Source organism: Schistocerca cancellata, chromosome 6 (genome assembly GCF_023864275.1).
Source record: "Schistocerca cancellata isolate TAMUIC-IGC-003103 chromosome 6, iqSchCanc2.1, whole genome shotgun sequence".
Taxonomy (NCBI): Eukaryota; Metazoa; Arthropoda; class Insecta; order Orthoptera; family Acrididae; genus Schistocerca; species Schistocerca cancellata.
Window position 1 is genome coordinate 454,573,997 of NC_064631.1, and position 18,675 is coordinate 454,592,671.

The 18,675-nt window shown below is 41.9% G+C and overlaps 1 pseudogene; it reads left to right on the forward strand.

The window, feature by feature from the left end:
* The first annotated feature begins 11,685 nt into the window (after window positions 1-11,685).
* Window positions 11,686-11,802, forward strand: LOC126089957 (5S ribosomal RNA; annotated as a pseudogene).
* Window positions 11,803-18,675: the final 6,873 nt, after the last annotated feature.

Consider the following 18,675-nt stretch of genomic DNA (forward strand, 5'->3'; position numbering starts at 1 on the left):
CAATGCGTGCGTCAGTGTCTTTTTTATGTTGTCTCATTTGATTCTGAATGGATTCCATCTGATTTTTGTTGGCAGTCATCATCTGGTTTTGTTCGTTCATCTGCTTCATAATAGCATCGAACATACTGGCAATACTACTAATATGAAACTGTTCCACCCCCGCCACGTCGTTAGACGTGACGTCAGACACCAAAATGGGTTCGGAACTAGATATAGGCATATTACTGGTGGACGGTATATTTTCTAAACTTACGTCACTAGAATAGTCAGTAATAGGTCGCTCGTTAGTATTCGAGTCAACCATAACGTCACTTTCATTATTTAATGGCATGTCAGAGTCTGATTTCTGGTCAATATCGTGCCACACATAATGTATGACACAAAAAACCTAAACTCGTATGTGTAATCAGAATAAATGCAAAAATTAACCTCGTTGTGCGTCAATGTCTGAACAAGAAAATAATTGTCATAAGTAATGGTGGAATTTTGAACACTTATGGCAGCACGCCATATGACGTCACACAGAACTAAAGTTGGCCATATTGTGAACTGATAAAACTGTATTTTCATTAAAATAATTCTGGAAACCGTGATGCAGCTTAAAATCACTGCTACGGAAACGGAAAATTGTGATAGATCTGCCAAGCAAGCTGCAATAATACAAAGCGCTTGGGCAAGATTGCTGATGTAAAGATGCCCTGCCTTACCTTGTATCCGCAATTGCAGCATAATTTCAGGTGTCGACATACAATCCAGTAATTTGTCTTACTTCAGTGTACTCCAATAGTCAATAATAGGGTCTCGTATCCAGTTTGTAGTATCCAATAAACATGTATCAAAAGGAAGACAATATAGTACATATAAAAATGCGTCCAGACACGAAGTCGCCATTTTAAGTTAGCTCGTTCGTATCTGGATGGAGACAATATGATGAATTATGGTAATGAATATTAAGCAGAGATCAATTACTTTTACGGAATGGTAAAATAAATTTTGTACAAACTCTAGACGCTTGAGCATGGCTTTTTCTGTTAAAGGCCCTTTCACGTATTTTTAACCGTGTTTTCTTTCTGAGCGATTTCACTAAAACCAGACTTCGTAAAAAGATAGCACCCGAAGACGGTGGTGGATCGAGCTGGACGACTTATTGCTTAGAAGTACGGAACCTTTTGTCATGGCAAGTCACCCAACCATCTTACAATGACTAAAGACACAAAATAAAACATACATAGGTTAGTAATAAGAGTACATTATGAAATTAAACACAATTAAATTACGAAACTTACATTATGCAGTTACGAGTGCCGATTGGTAGCAACTCGTGAATGTATTAATAAAATAATGTAGTATTAATGGCGGTGTGCCAAAATACGTCCGCTCTGGAGAAGACCTAGAAAACAAAACTTGCCTCTTATTCCGCCAATAATCTGACGATCAAAAATCTTCAAACGTTTCCATGTTGCATACTATATTCATACAGCCGTGGACTTTATCTATGACTCAAATTATTTCTTTATTTCATTCCATATAATTTCGTTTTTCTGCTAATAAAAGCTCAGCGTGCAAATGTGCCTTTAAAAACCAACTTGAACAGTTTCCTGCTGACATGCAGGGTCCATGGATTGATGAGGTTGTCTCCATAACAGTACACGTCCATCCTCTCGATGGAATTTGAAACGAGACTCGTCCGACCAGGCAACATGTTTCCAGTCATCAACAGACCATTGTCGGTGTTGACGGGCACAGGCGAGGAGTAAAGCTTTGTGTCGTGCAGTAATCAAGGGTACGCGAGTGAGCCTACGGCTTCGAAAGTCCATATCAATGATGTTTAATTGAATGGTCCGCACTCTGACTCATGTTGATGGCCCAACACTGAAATCTGCAGCAATTTGCCGAAGGGTTGAATGATTCTCTTCAGTCACCGTTGGCCCCATTCTCGGAGGCTCTTTTTCCGGTAGCGGCGATTTGGGAGATTTGTTGTTTTACCGGACTCCTTATGTTCACGTCAGATTCGTGAAATGGTCGTACAGGAAAATCCCCATTTCATCACTACCTCGGAGGTGCTGTGTCCCATCGCTCGTGCGCCACCGTAGCAGCAGTAACCGATCTAAGAACTGCGCCAGACATTTGTCTTGTGTAGGCGTTGTCGACCGCAGCGCCATCTTCTGTCTGTTTGTGTATCTCTGTGTTTGAATATGCGTGCCTATACAAATTTCTTTGGCGCTTCAGTGTTCATACTGCGGCTTTGTATCTGCATTGTGTATAGAAAGTAGAAAATTGTAGCAATTGTGAAACTAAACAATAAATCAAAGCATTATAATTAACTGAGATAGAAAATAAAGAAAGCTACCAAAAATTTAAATGAAGCCAGTAGTTCGTTAAGATTTGACTCTTTTACCACCCAGGACAAGGTGTAATTAACTACTACCACAGAGTTGTTTATTTTGACCACTTAGTTCTATGGAAAGTGATTTACATGTACCATAAACAACAATGGAGATAACTTCTAAATATCGTAGCATGTGGCACCATTGGTTGATTTACGTTAATGGCAAACAACAGTGACTTAAACAGCACGTACTGTAGTGTGGAGATACCAGTTATTGAGTAGTTACTCAGTACACTACGATATGAGCATGTTGGATCCTCCACTGTTTGTCATCTATGTAAATGATCTTCCATTTAACTGACATTAAGTAGAACTAGTTGGTTCTGCAGGCGATGGAGTATTATAATGACGTGCAATAGATATGGCAGGAATAGCGGAAATTTTAAATCTGTTTAAATGGATTACTGACTGTATTTCTGCAAATGGTTCTCTTAATTAAAAAGAACACATTCAGTTTTTCCACAAGTGGTTAAACGCCAGTAATAAATTTGAAACGTAGATAAGTAGAAATAATGCAAAATACGCATACATTTTGTTTCAGTACATGTTGATAAGGACTTAAATTCCAGGAAAAAAAAGCACATTTCTAAACTTCTTAAACAACATAGTTTACCCCCCGTTGCACCTCTTATCATTGTACGCCGTGGACAGAAACGAACAGTAAGTTACACCTCTTCTTTGCATTCAATAATATCGTATGGAATTTTATTCTGGGATGCGTCATCTCTAAGAAAGAAAACTATGATCACACGAAGCATGTCGTAAGAATAACGCGTGATGTTTACCCATCATCGCATTATAGACAGCTCTTTGAGGAGCAAGGTATTGTACTAAAAATCAGTTCGAGTTCACAGGGAGCAGTGACGTCAATAGTTACAGCATTAGAAGAAGAAATGAACTTCATTAAAACTAAGATTAGTGTAGGAAGAAGTAAATGATACAGCTACCAACAGTGTTAAGTGTCTGATGGAGAGCAAAGTTAAGTTTGAAGCAAAACTAGAAACGTTGCTGTCACACATTCCTTTATAAGAGTTTTATTTAAAAAGTGATAACACGTATAATGCACAAGTATAACATACTAGTCTGAATTATATGTTCTCCCTATTTCGGCCATTATAAGTTGTTTTTCTGCAAAAATAGTAAAACTTGTCAAGTAATTTAAATGTCACGTTTTCTAATCTAGTTCCCTCAGTATCATTTGATTGAATAAGACTATATTCCATTGTTCTTGTTTTGCTTTTATTGATGATCATCTTATATCTTCCTTTCAAGACATTGTTCATTTCGTTCAACTGCTCTTTCAACTCCTCTGACCGAATAACAAAATCATCGACAAACCTCCAGGTTTTTATTTCTTCTTCCTGGATATTAATTCCTTCTCCAAATTTTTCATTGGTTTCCTTTACTGTCTGCTGAATGTACAGCTTGAATAACATCGGTGGTAGGCTACAACCCTGTCTCACTCTCTCTCCCTTATCAGCCACTACTTCCCTTTCATGCCCTCAACTCTTATTGTTGTAAATAGTCTTTCGGTTCCGGTATTTTAACCACGCTACCTTCATAATTTCAGAGTATTCCAGTCAATATTGTCAAAAGCTTTCTCTACTTTTTCTAGGTCTACATATGCTATAAACGTGGGTTTGCCTTCCTTGCACTATGTTCTAAGAGAAGTCGTAGGGCCATTATTGCCTCTCGCGTTTCTACAGTTCTCCATAATCCAGACTGATCTTCCCCGAGATCAGCTTCTACCAGTTTTTATATTTTTGTGTAAAAAATTAGTGTTATTACTAGTATTTTGCACCCATGACTTAATAAACTGATAGTTCAGTATTATTCCCACCTGTCAGTACCGGCTTTCTTTGGAAGGGGAATTATAATGCTCTTCTTGAAGTCTGAGGTTATTTTGCCTGCCTCATACATCTTGCACGTCAGGTGGAAGAGTTTTGTCATGGCTAGCACTCCCAAGGTTTTCAGTATTTCTGAAAGAATGTCGTCTACTCCAGGGGCCTTTGATTAGGTCTTTCAGTATTCTGTCAAATTCTCATATCTCCTATCTCATATTCATCTACGTCCTCTTCCATTTCTACAATGTTACCTTCAATTACAACTCCCTTGTACAGACCATCCATATACTCCTTCCACATTTCAGCTTCTGATTCTTTGTTTAAGACTGGTTTTCCATCTGAGTTGTTGATAATCGTATAGCTGCTTTTTCTTCTCCTAAGGTCTCTTTAATCTTCCTGTAGGTGGTATCAACATTTCCGTTGGTGACATATGCTTCTAGCTCTTTACACTTGTCCTCGAGCCATTCCTGCTTAGTCATTTTGCACTTCCTGTCAGTCTCACTTTGCGTTCTCTTTCACCTGCTTCATATTTGCTTATTAATATTTTCTCCTTTCCTCAAATTATACATCTCCTGTGTTATCCAAGAATTTCTACTAGGCATTGTCTGTTTCCCTATTTTCTGCTTCCACTATTTCATCTCTCGAAGCTATCAATTCGTCTTCTGCTGCCTTCCTTTCCCCTGTTGTTGTCAATCGTTGATTAAGGCTTCCTATGAAATTCTCAACGAACTCTGGTTCTTTCAGCTTATCCAGGTCCCATCTCCTTATTGTCCTACTTTTTTTCAGGTTCTTCAGTTTTACTCTACCAGTAGGTTGTGGTCAGAGTCCACATCTGCCCTTGGAAATGTCTAACAGTTTAAAACCTGGTTCCGTAATCAATGTCTTACAATCAGTCTGAAACCTTCTAGCGTCTTCGGGTGTTTTCCATGGGTACAACCTGCTTTCATGATTCTTAAACCAAGTGTTAGCGATAATTGAATTGTGCTCTGTGCAAATTTTTTCCAAGCGGCTTTCTGTTTCATTCATTTCCTCTCAGTCCACATTCACCTTCCATTTCTCCTTCTCAACCCATTACAATTAAATTTTCGTCTCCCTTAATTATCTGAATAATTTCTCTCATCTCATCACGAATTTTTTTTTAACTCTTAGTCATTTGCGAAACTGTCATATAAACTTGCACCACCACAGAGGGCGGTGGCTACAATAATGCGATCACCATGCTGTTCATAGTAGCTTACCCATATTCCTATTTTCTTATTCATTACTAAGCCTACTACAGCATTATGCCTACTTGATTTTGTACTTATAACGCTGTATTCTCCTGACCAGAAGTCCTGTTCCTCCTGCCACCGTATTTTCTAACCTACCTACTCGATGAAGGATCTAAGGTTCCACGCTATGAACCCTAGAACGTCAGTTTTGTTTCTCCTGATGACGAAATCCTCCCGAGCAGCCACACCTGGAAATCCGAATGGGTGACTATTTTGCCTCAGAAATGCTTTATCCAAGAGGATGCCATCAACATTTAACTGTGCGGTAAGACTGTATGCCATCGGTAAAAGTTACGGCTGTAGTTTCCATTTGCTTTCCGTCGTTCACAGTACCTGCACAGCAAGGCCGTTTTGGTTCATGTTACTTGGCCAGATCAGTCTGTCATCCAGACTGTTGCCCCTGCAGCTGCTAAAACGGCTACTACCCCTCCTCTTCAGGAATCACGCGTTTGCCTGGCCTGGCCTCCTTTGCTGTTGCACCTATGGTACGGATATGTGTATCGCTGAGGAACGCAAGCCTTCCCACCAACGTCTAGGTCCATGATTCATGGAGCGGAAATTATGAGAAGCAACCATGCAGCCGCGACAAATCCTTTTAACAGTTTTGTTTTATTTTATTTACTTTCTTTCAGTGAAGCAGAGATTCTTGTCGTATTTTGTCTTGTGCTATGGCGAAGTCGGCTAGGCAACAGCGGCAGAAAATATTTTGGACCTAACCGTTGGCCTTCTGAATTATTAATACTAGGCAGGGCGTACTGTTCCTTGGGAAGACACAAGAGTAAATAATTAAAGAAACTGTGTAATTAACGTCATTAAAACGTCATTGTTTATGAAACAAACGAACAGCAGGTAATACGATTTTGGCCGAAGTAGTACGATCTCTAACGAATAGTGCGTACTGCTACTGAGAATTGTATGTGATACGGCAATATTGTTCTAGGTGGTCTGAAATGCAACGGCGGAAGCGTAAGGGCTGTGTACTATGGATCTGGCAATCTCGGAGTGCATCAATTCTGCTATGAAGTTCAGTTGTCTCCACTACCCCGAATACATAGTCATAAAATATGAAAACCATATTTGTCTTATAATACTACCACTTTTCCAAACTGATGTCCGTGTATAGTAATGAACGTGACGATTCGTCATTTTAGAGTTTTTAAATTGATTTTGTACTTCTGTCTTACGCCAGGTATCTGATTGATGCTGAAATTTCTCACTGCCCCCCATATCATTTTCCTGATCCATTTTTAACGTCGTTCAACGTTATAATCCTTTTTCTCGTCTTCTCTTACCTGCGACTGTTCTTAATTGCGTATGGGTTCTTTATAATATTTGTCCAACCATAGATGTCTACCTCGTTTTTACCGTTTGCCTTATTTTCTTCCCTCTCTTATTTTTAGAAGCAATTTTTCCATTTTTCATTCTGTCATTTTACTCTAAACATTCTTTTCTCCACAACCGCATGCAAAACTATCCAAGCATTTTTCCTTTTCCTCTTTAAGTGTCATATAACATTACAATGCAGATAATACACATGGTGAATCTCTTTCTTGGATCTATGGACTTTCTTCTTTATACTGAAATAGCTTTCCCATTATCAAGAGCTTGCCCACAGATATGTCACTTTTTATTTAGCACTCACATCTTCCATTTTCTGTCACCAAATTGCCTAGATACCTAAGTTACTGCAAATGTTCCGAGATATTTCATTCGGATGACACTTATTTTCCAATTGATTCTCATTTCATATTGTTTTCCCGTTTATGCGACTGCCTGATAATAAATGAAGCAACCAAAAGTCAGGATCAGATGTCAGTGTAATATCGTACACACCAGTGGTGGGTATGTAAATGATTAGAGTCGGAATTCTCTGTGACAGACCAGCTACCAGAGTGCATTAGTCTTGTTCGTGTTTAGTACTGCCAGGGTTGGTATTGTAGATGAGGTAGCGAACAGCATGAGACGTTGCGTGATCGCTATGAATAACTCGGAGGTGCCGTGTAATCGAATGAAGCAATATTATCAGTACCTGGTAGAGTTTGAAAGTGGTCTCATTGTGTGTCTCCATTTGGCCAGCTGGTCTAAACGTGCAATATCCAAATTTGTGGGGCGTTGGGATGTGATAGTTTCCCAATGCTGGACTATACGGAAATGTGAAGGCAAGCATGCTCATTGTTAAAGGTCCGAACGTTGACGTCTGATCGTCACGATGGAGGAATGCTTTATTGTGCACCAAGCGCATCGTAATCCCTTCAAATCCGTGTCTGTCATCAAAGAACAAGTACTGGACCATGTCGTAAATAAAGAACGTAGAATACCTCAATTCAGTTGTTAATGTATCAGATCTGACTGTACGCAGACCAAAGTAAAATACTGTACAATAATTGCTCAATTAGCAAATGTAAATATTTTGTACCAAAAGTTTCTTGACCGGTTAACATGTAACATCAATTTTACAGAAGGAAAAATAAACAAATAAGTCACTGAAGACTGCACGAGAAGTGCTGAAACACGTCTGGATGAAAACATAGCTACAAAAGCGTCTTGCATTAGGCGGAATTCCTCTCCAAGTCAAAAGTAAATAAAGCCCATTGTCGGAAGCAAAGCAATTTTCTCAAGCTTTCAACACACAAAGCGAAATCAGTAAATCTGTCTATCCTAGTCAAGTAGATACAACGTTAGTTTACATTCATAAAGATAAGACTGCGATGCTTAATTCTTTCACTCACGTAAAGTTCCGAAAATAGTTCTGTTACTGCGGTAAAAAAAGCTAACTGTTGATTCTTTTATGTATGACGAAACTAACAGCGCCATCTTTTGGCTCTTTAGTGTGTTATGCGATGATGGTCGTGTCACTGAGATAAACATCCGAACCAAGAAGCTGATCAGACCCCTAAAACCCTGAATTAAATTACCTGTTTTCTGGGATCCGATTCCGAAAATACGGAAATCACATACATATAATTAATACGTAGGCGGCCAATGATGTCTTCAGTGCTGATGCACATCAGGCTCGAACTCTTACGGGAATCAGCGAAGTGCTGCGAGTAAAGAGGATAACGCGCAAGGGCGACTATGTTAGTAACCTGTGGATAAGTTGTGAATTTGGGTCTGACGAGAGGCATCCTAGGTGTTAGTTGCCGTTAACACTTGTGTGCGGTTGGCGCAGTGGTCAGCGCATTTGCCTAGTAAGCAGGCGATCCGGGTTCGAATGTTTTTTCATTCTCTCGTGTCTTAATTCATAGTGGCTGCTGGATCAAAATGATGTCTTTTCGGACGTGTCCGAAAGAAGTTTTGGTAATAGATGAAAACAGGATGGGACAAAGTCGGGGCCGTAAGGAAGAGAACCGATGATAGTGAACCCAAGACGTTGGATTGTATCACAATCACATCGCTCGCTTGTGGCCTGGCACTGCAATGTTGAAGAAGCGTATGCTCCATGTGTAAACGAGCTCTTAGAAATCTGGCTTTGAAGAGTTTATGGTGGCACTTTTAGACATGGCAGGAGTTGCTACGGTGAGATGAGACAAACGTGGAGAATTGCAGTCAGGTTAATATGTAACGTACTGTTCAAAGGAAGGAATGGCGTAAGAGTGATTATTAGAAAGAAAATGACTAAGTGTGCGGAAAATGCAAACAGTGGAAATGACAGGGTTATCAGCGTACGGCTGAAAAGATTACAAGAAAGCAGAAAATTGGAAAAGGGTTTGTTGCTTGATATTTTATTTTAGTATAAAAGCTTATTTTTGCTTTATTGCCTTCATCAATACTTGCCCTGACATTGTAGACAGACATATATCACCCTTAGGCAAACCACTAGTGCTGTGTGTAGCTGTTGGTTGTAATATTATTTCCAGCAACGTTTTAAAGTTATTCGATAATTTCCTGATGTACGTATATTATAATCTGACTGTTGTAGAAATTGACAGCTAGTTATTTGCTCAAAGATATTTATTATGACAGTGTTTTTACACTGACAAATTTTTTAGATGGTTGTTGTAGTGGTCTTCAGTCCAGAGACTGCTTTGATGCAGCTCTCCTTGCTACTCTATCCTGTGCAAGCTTCTTCATCTCCCAGTACTTACCGTAACCTACATCCTTCTGAATGTGCTTAGTGAGTTTATCTCTTGGTCTCCCTCTACAATTTTTACCCTCCATGCTGACCTTCAGTACTAAATTGGTGGTCCCTTGATGCCTCAGAACATGTCCTACCAGCCGATCCTTTCTTCTAGTCAAGATGCGCCTCAAATTTCTCTTCTCTCCAATTCTATTCAATACCTCCTTATTAGTTATGTGATCCACCCATTTAATCTTCAGCATTCTTCTGTAGCACCACATTTCGAAAGCTTCTATTCTCTTCTTGTCTAAACTATTTACCGTCTACGTTTCACTTCCATACATGGCTACACTCCATACAAATACTTTCAGAAACGACTTTCTGACAAATCTATACTCGATGTTAACAAATTTCTCTTCTTCAGAAATGCTTTCTTTGCCATTGCCAGTCTACATTTTATAACCTCTCTATTTCGACCCTCATCAGTTATGTTGCTCCCCAAAAGCAAAACTGGTTTACTACTTTAAGTGTCTCATTTCCTATTCTAATTCCCGCAGCATCACCCGTTTTAATTCGACCACATTCCATTATCCACGTTTTGCTTCTGTTGATGTTCATCTTATATCTTCCTTTCAAGACACTGTCCATTCCGTTCAACTGCTCTTCCAGGTCCTTTGCTGTCTCTGACAGAATTACAATGTAATCGGCGAACCTCAAAGTTTTTATTTCCTCTCCATGGATTTTAATACCTACCCCGAATTTTTCTTTTGTTTCCTTTACTGCTTGCTCAGTATACAGATTGAATAACATCGTGGATAAGCTACAACCCTTTCTCACTCCCTTCCCAACCACTGCTTCCCTTACATGCCCTTCGACTCTTACAACTGCCATCTGGTTTCTGTACAATATGTAAATAGCCTTTCACTCCGTGTATTTTACCCCTGCCACCTTAAGAATTTGAAAGACAGTATTCCAGTCAACATTGTCAAAAGCTTTCTCTAAGTCTACAAATGCAAGAAACGTAGGTCTGCCTTTCCTTAATCTATTTTCTAAGATAAGTCATAGGGTCAGTATTGCCTCAAGTGTTCCAACATTTCTACGGAATCCAAATTGATCTTCCCCAGGGTCGGCTTCTGCCGGTTTTTCCGTTTGTTTGTAAAGAATTCGTTTTAGTATTTTGCAGCCGTGGCTTATTAAACTGATAGTTCGGTAATTTTCACATCTGTCAACACCTGCTTTCTTTGGGATTGGATTTATTATATTCTTCTTGAAGTCTGAGGGTATTTCCCCTGTCTCATACATCTTGCTCACCAGATGGTAGAGGTATGACTCTCAAATCGGCTGCTGCTTGTCTCCATAGAGAGGGAACCTTCAAAACGCGGTTTCTGTATCCAGTCGCGGTATTCTGTTCATGCAACTGTATCACTAAAGACGAAACCTTGTGTCTGTGTGGTTGTGGATCATATATCTGGTCTCCTTCCACATGTCTCCGGCAACAGTCCTTCATGCGATGCTTGCAAAAAGCATATTTTGTGTTTTAGCGTCGGTCTCACGCGTCAAACTGTAATGCGGAATACCTCTTCCGAAGCCTTCTAATTCGTCTTAAAATCGTACAGGTTCACGAAACTGATGCTCCGCACACTTTCGATACATTACAAAGTCATTGGTATTCTAAATATTTCTCCTCGCTTTTCAAATACCTGTTGTCATTCCATAACTGCAGTATGTGGTCTGATAAATCCATCTTTGCTGCACCAATGAATAAAACGAGATCTTTCTCCCTCTCTTTTTGCGGGTAATTCAAAAGTGTCTGGAACACTCATGTAACGTGTAACTGATCTGCATTCAACGCCAGATTGAAGCTTTACCTGTTTCACTCGGCGTAGCTTCCCTCTTGTCATATCGCAGCCGTCTTCCATTCGTTCAACAGCGAACATGGTACATTGCCAAAACTATTGCAGCTTTCCTCATCCTCGCCTGTTTCTTTCTATTCTTTTTTTATCTTCCCTCTGCCAAATTGACACTATGGCTTCTTGCTCTGACCTGCATTAATCAAAATTTTCACCAGACTTGATTTCCTCTGTAACGCTGTCATACATTTCTGTTTGTATTTTAACACCTTCCGGCAACGGCCTTGCCGCAGTGGATACACCGGTTCCCGTGAGATCACCAAAGTTAAGCGCTGTTGGGCGTGACCGGCACTTGGATGGGTGACCTTCCAGCCACCATGCGCTGTTGCCATTTTTCGGCGTGCACTCAGCCTCGTGATGCCAATTGAGGAGCTACTCGAACGAACAGTTGCGGCTTCGGTCGTTAACACCCTCATAACCACCGGCAGAGCGGTGTGCTGACCCCACGCTCTTCCTATCCACATCCTCCTCTGAGGATGACACGGCGGTCGGATGGTTCCGGTAGGCCACTCGTGCCCTGAAGAAGGAGTGCTTTATTTTTCATACTCTCCTCTACATACAGTAAGGCGGCTTGCGGAGTATAGATTTAAATACTTTGATTTGATAGAGAAAATTGAGGAAATTACTAAACACTCAAATAACACTGTTATTACAGTCTATACATACACGGTGTTCCACAAATGGTTTGCAGTGTTCGAACTTTAATAACTCTAGCAAAAATAACAAAAACTATGAACTTTTAAGTCGCATAGATAGTCACGACATTACTGATGATGTTTTAGTTTTGAAGATTTTCAAAAAGTCTTCCATCGGCAGCAGTACAGCGCCTGCAATGGTGTGCAACAGATCGACACATATGTGCTATTGTTATCACTGGAATGGACTCACAGGCAGTGACATTCGCATCTCTCGTAATCCAGCGTACGTGGCTTTGTGGCGTAGACCGTGTCCTTCAGAGTTCCTCACATAAAGAAGCCTAATAGCACTAGATCGGGTTATCTGGGTGGAAACACAACACTTCTCGTCCATGTATCCATCTCTCCATAAATGTTCCGTCCAGTAAATCCTGCGCGTCATGATAAAATTTGACGGTGCCTTGTCATGCTGTAAGAACTTTGCAGCTTGGTACTGCTGGTGAACGGCTGGTACAATTCGCTCCTCCAACATGGTAAGGTACTTAACACTTGTAACTGTCAGAATGGGCCTACAGTCCTCTGATAGATATACTACACCACACTGATAATCCAGATAGTTTAACAGCTCGTTCTTCCCTTATATTGTGATCATCTCTTGCTCAACACATACATTCATGAATATTGATGGTTCCATTCAATTTAAACGTCGCCTCGGCGGATCAAATAATGACTGTTCATTATCGTAATTCCATTCATAAATGGGAGGCGCCAATCCTGATCTTCGTCATTCATCGCGTGAAGCAATCTGGGAATTCCAGTTCGCTTGCTTTAAATGCGGTGAACTCTTCAACTGCTTACACCGACTCATGTGCAGCATGTTGCATGGACTTCTTTGGAGATCTTGCGAAAGATTGTACCATTGCGTCCACCGCTCTTTCGTCCGCTACTGATTTCTTCCTGCCACACCACTCCTTCTTCTGATTAACCCTCCCTCTCAGTTTAGTTGCGTAATTTGGCTTTAGTACACGTGACGGTGGCGTAGTATCAAATTCTGAGCACCATCTTCTCTCTGCGCTTCTTTCATGTCTTCACAATTCCAACAACACTTTAAAATCAACTATTTTTGTTCAACGACACGTTTCCAGCCGTCTTGTTATTCAGATGTAGTTGCTAGCAACAGAAAATAAACAAAATGAAAATAAATGACTGTTTGTCACGAGAATTGCATGTAATCACAATTTTATCAGATTATATTACTCGTCAATTACTAAAATTTAAATAGTGTAAACATCTTTGTGTGACACATTGTATGTTCATTAGAGTTAATACTACTACTACTACAGCTGCCATTATGTATAACTCGTACATTAGGCAAATTCAGATGATAAATCTTTGACGATATTTCTATGCATGTTGTATGTTAACCGGGGGCCTAGAAACGACGGAGAGGCTCCGTCCCCGTCGTAGCCGCTGTGGTCCACAACCCCACGACGACTACCGCAGTCCACTTCACCCCTCCGCCACCCTACACTCAACCCAGGGTTATTGTGCGGTTCGGCCCACGGTGGACCCTCAGGGAACGTCTCACACCAGACGAGTGTAACCCCTATGTTTGCGTGGTAGAGTAATGGTGGTGACACGTACGTGGAGAACTTGTTTGCGCAGCAAACGCCGACATAGTGCAGCTGAGGCGGAATAAGAGGAACCAGGCCACAATTCCCGTGGCAGATGGAAAACCGCCTAAAAACCATCCACCGACTGGCCGGTTCACCGGACCTCGACACAAGTTCGCCAGGCGGATTTATGCCGGGGTCCAGGCGCCCCTTCCTGCCCGGAAATCCGTGCGTTAGACTGCACGGCTAACCGGGCGGGCCGGTCGAGGTGGCCGAGCGGTTCTAGGCGCTTCAGTCCGGAACCGCGCGACTGCTACGGTCGCAGGTTCGAATCCTGCCTCGGGCATGGATGTGTGAAATGTCTTTAGGTTAGTTAGGTTTAAGTAGTTCTAAGTTCTAGGGGACTGATGACCTCAGATGTTAAGTACCACAGTGCTCAGAGCCATTTGAACCATTTAACAGGGCGGGCTTGACGATATTTAGTTAAGAGAGGGGCCTAACGTCATCGTAACAGAGTAGGCGCATGCGCATGATATTTAAGAATTAGCTTCATGCAAGCATATAAACTGGAAACACGTTTAGCTAAGACATTGATTCAGGTATCGTTGTGAAAAGCTTGCGGAGTACTAATAGGAGATCAAGTGAAGGAACAATAAAAATCTTCGCCTGAATATAACCGAAAATTGGTATTGAACTGAAAATTACATAATAATGGACAAGGTCGTGACATATGACACGCAAGTTGGCTCTGACTTGTAGAAAGCGCAAGTGAGAGGAAAGCTCGCGTCGGAACGAAAACATGAAGCCTAAAAAGTTCAGTGCCGAGAGAATGCTAGAGCTACGGCAGCGTCAAAAAGGAAATGAAAATATGGCGTAAAGTGTTCACGGGGCTGGCGCATTGGCGTACGGCTGGCAGCGACAGTCCAAACTTGTGTTTTATGTGTTATGCAACCATTACACTTCTCTGTGTAAATATTGTATCAAAGAGATTAATAATTCTGTTACATATTCATACGAAACAGTTGTCACGGTCTTATTCCTACGTTTTCGCGAAGAATCTACGATACAGACCGCAACTGCGCAAAAAAAAAATTTTTTTTTGTATTACTGCTTTTTCGCCTTTTTCTCCCTCGGAGTGTCATAAAGAATATTCTATTACTGCTCATTTCCTTTATTATATTATAAGGAAAGAGAGAAAAATTTCTTGTAATACATTAAGTTATCTGTACAATAAACCCCAGCTCATTAAAAAAACTTTTAATTTTCATTATCGATAATATTCACTGAACACGTAACCTGTGTTTAAGATCTTGCTGGGTACCGTGGTGCACACAAAACTGTTTCAGTACCAGTCGCTAAAAAAACAGGTAGTGGAAATGAAAATCCTTCACAACAGCGGATGAGGTGCTGTTGTACATTGGCCTTAAGTTACTAACAGCTGTCGGAGAACAATATGGAAATATGTAGACTTATTTCATGCAGTACTGACATTTAGTAAGCTTATTGCAGTCTTTGCTGGTTACATGTGTAGTACCATAAATCAACAGTGTATGAAACAGGCAACAAAAATTGGCGAATTAGTAGTAGATTACTAATTTACTGAAAAGAAATATGGTAGAACTATTAAAAGCGGTGGCTCGTTAGTATCAAGTTACTATTCCTTGCTGTATGGGATGTGATTTTTGATATGTTTTGTCTTAAACAGCAAGGCAAAACAGGGGCCACTACTTCCACCACATCAAGTGGATTTAATGCTCACGTACTCACACTGAGCCGTGAACACTTCCCAGTTTATCAATGGGGAATAGTTGAACATGATTACAACTGTTTCCGGTGTCATGCGTGCAATGGACGTGCCAGGCGCTCGATATTGAATCTTTATACTATCTTTAGTGGCACGAGACCTGCACGACCTTCTAGCAACCGTTATAGTTCCGCCTTATTCTGTTCACGTAAGAAAAGAGAGAGAATATAAGATTAACGGACTCATTTATTAAACAGTTGAGAATCGAACAGTAATACAACCAAATGGGGGTGGGTGGAAGAAAGATTCGAGTTCAGCAGCCTGCTCCAACGTACGTTCATAACACGCCACGATAGCAGGAGGAAAGGAATTTTAGTAACGATCGCCGTATTATCAAAATGAATCCCATTTAGTAAAGGAAGGGGTTGCAGGCGTGCAACGACGACCACGAGGAATTAGTCAAAGACTGAGAAGAATCGCTCGGTAGCCTCCGTACAAAAGCAATAAAACCTGCAAGATACGAAACTATTCACAATGACCTACCAGGTTCCCTCTGAGCCGCAGGGCACGAATTTACAGAGCACGCCCGAGTTCCCGGGTTCGATTCCCGGCGGGGTCAGGGATTTCCTCTGCCTCGTGATGACTGGGTGTTGTGTGATGTCCTTAGGATAGTTAGGTTTACGTAGTTCTAAGTTCTAGGGGACTGATGACCATAGATCATAAGTCCCATAGTGCTCAGAGCCATTTGAACCATTTGTACAGTGCACGTCGGCGCTCATGCTTACCAAACTTCATCTCCTGGAAGCGGCACCTCCGGTCTCCGGCACGGTCACACTAGAACTGCTCTACTGCCCCTTTGTCCACCACCCATCCGCGGAGGGCGGTTGGCGCCCGCCCGCGAAAAACGGGCGCGCACCTGAACTGGCCAATCATAGGGCCGGAATTTCGCAGGGAGGCGACCTCGCGACGTTAAAATTGAGCAGAAATAGCGTTTACAAGGTTGGTAAGGCAGGTTGGGGAACTGAGAACAGGAGAAACTTTGGCCACTACTGAATGTTCAAACGACACCACCTGCTACCCTGGCGATCGGAAAAGGGATGGGAAACGGGAAGGCATCATGGCTCCTAGGAAGATTGCTGCCCTGGCTCATAAATAAAGAAAACTTCTAGCGCCAAACTCCTCTCACATATCAGTGTGAGACAAGCTGTTATTTTACCGAGTACCAGAATGCTGGGATTAGAAATATGAAATACGAGCACTGAATGGTGAATGAAGTGCACATCTTTCATTATGTCCCAGCATATACTAAATACGTTTTATTATGGTTACTAACGCCTTGGCCTCATACACAGTTCCATGCCTAGGTCGCTGATGTCCCAGCAGTGTGACACCCGTAATCACTATCTTCAGTTTCCGAAAAATTTCCTTTGAAGGCAAAAGTTAAGAAGTGTAGCTCGCTCAATCGGAGGTCGACAGTGGCCTAGTCCGCGGGAGAAAGAAGTAGCAATTCGCTCAAGTGGATCTTTGCAGAGAGAACAGCACCCGCCCGAAATACTTAATATTGTCACTAAGTCCTAGAAACGGCCGTACAGATTGGTGACGTTGTCCATCACCTCTCTCTTCCTGATACAGCTTCCAGAGCACGCAGCGCGGGTCGGAATGTAATTCCAGTATTCCAAGTCTTTTCACTCGTTCCATTTAATTTTACGGCCCATAACATCTGGAAAACAGCTTCGTATATCCTCGTCAACAGGGCGCATCACGGAGAACTAATCTCGGCTTATTTGAATAATGCCGACATTAGGCATTCTCGTCCGGCGTTCGGACGAGTCGGACGAGCGCGCGCCGCGACATACGAGCACGGATTGCTCGTGCGAGCGCGCGCCGCAACACGCGAGCACGGATGATTGTGCGCAATCCGGGAAGGGCCCGTCTCTCGGCTGAAAGCGGCTCTTGTGTGCCCTGGGAGCGTCGTGGGGCTACGCTATCCGCTGAGTGTCAAGGCAAACAACAACTAATCAAACTTCGGGGCAGACGCTATTGATCAGGCAAACTCGCTGTACAAACGGGGCAGATTAACCGGGCGCGTCAGCTCAGCTCAGCTCAGCTCAGCGGCGCACGACGCTAACCGGATGCATGTCGGGCAGCGACGTACTGCGCCACCAAGGAGGACGCGCCCGTGCTCCCTGATATAGGTTCCGGCAGACTGGTTAGTAGGGTATAACAAAGGACAGAACTTGCAAACAAAATGACAAATTCATTGAAACACACATGGAAAACAAAGGAAAATGTATGCTTTTAAGTATCATATACGGCCTTTGCCTGATTTTTAGTACAACACCGTATATCGAGAGGTTGTAACAATGGAAAATTGTACTGAAATGCAGGAGGATCTGCAGCGAATTGACGCATGGTGCAGGGAATGGCAATTCAATCTCAATGTAGACAAGTGTAATGTGCTGCGAATACACAGAGAGAAAGATCTCTTATCATTTAGCTACAATACAGTGTGAATCACCTAACGTTTGAAACGCGTACGTTTCATATGTATTCAGTACCAGCGATGGCGAGCCATGAGAGAATCTCTGACCAGAGAGTTATTTATCGTTGCTAGTCTGCGCTTGACCGCGCGAGGGTTCAGATGCGAGTTGCACTCAGTAGTAGGAAGTTGCTAGTTGCACTCAGTTCGAGACTAGTAGTTGTAGCGAGTGGACGGTTGTACTGAGCGGGCGTCGACATGGGTCGGCGGCGTGCTCTCCCTCCATCTCTGGTCACGGTTCTGGACGAGGTATATTGTTAAATAAGGTAATGAAGCAGCGTTGCGCTCAGCTAATAATGGTTCGAAATGGTTCAAATGGCTCTGAGCACTATGGGACTCAACATCTTAGGTCATAAGTCCCCTAGAACTTAGAACTACTTAAACCTAACTAACCTTAGGACATCACACACACCCATGCCCGAAGCAGGATTCGAACCTGCGACCGTAGCAGCCTCGCGGTTCCGGACTGCAGCGCCAGAACCGCACGGCCACCGCGGCCGGCCAGCTAATAATGTATGGTAATTGTAATTAATTTGTTCAAGAATTCTCCCAATAATAAGTTTTTATAAAGTGGATCTTTTAAACAAAAGTAATCATTTCAATTTAAAGAGTTTTTCCTATGCATTTCCTCCAAGAATCAGAACTAAATATACGCCAGCATTGCACGGAGCTG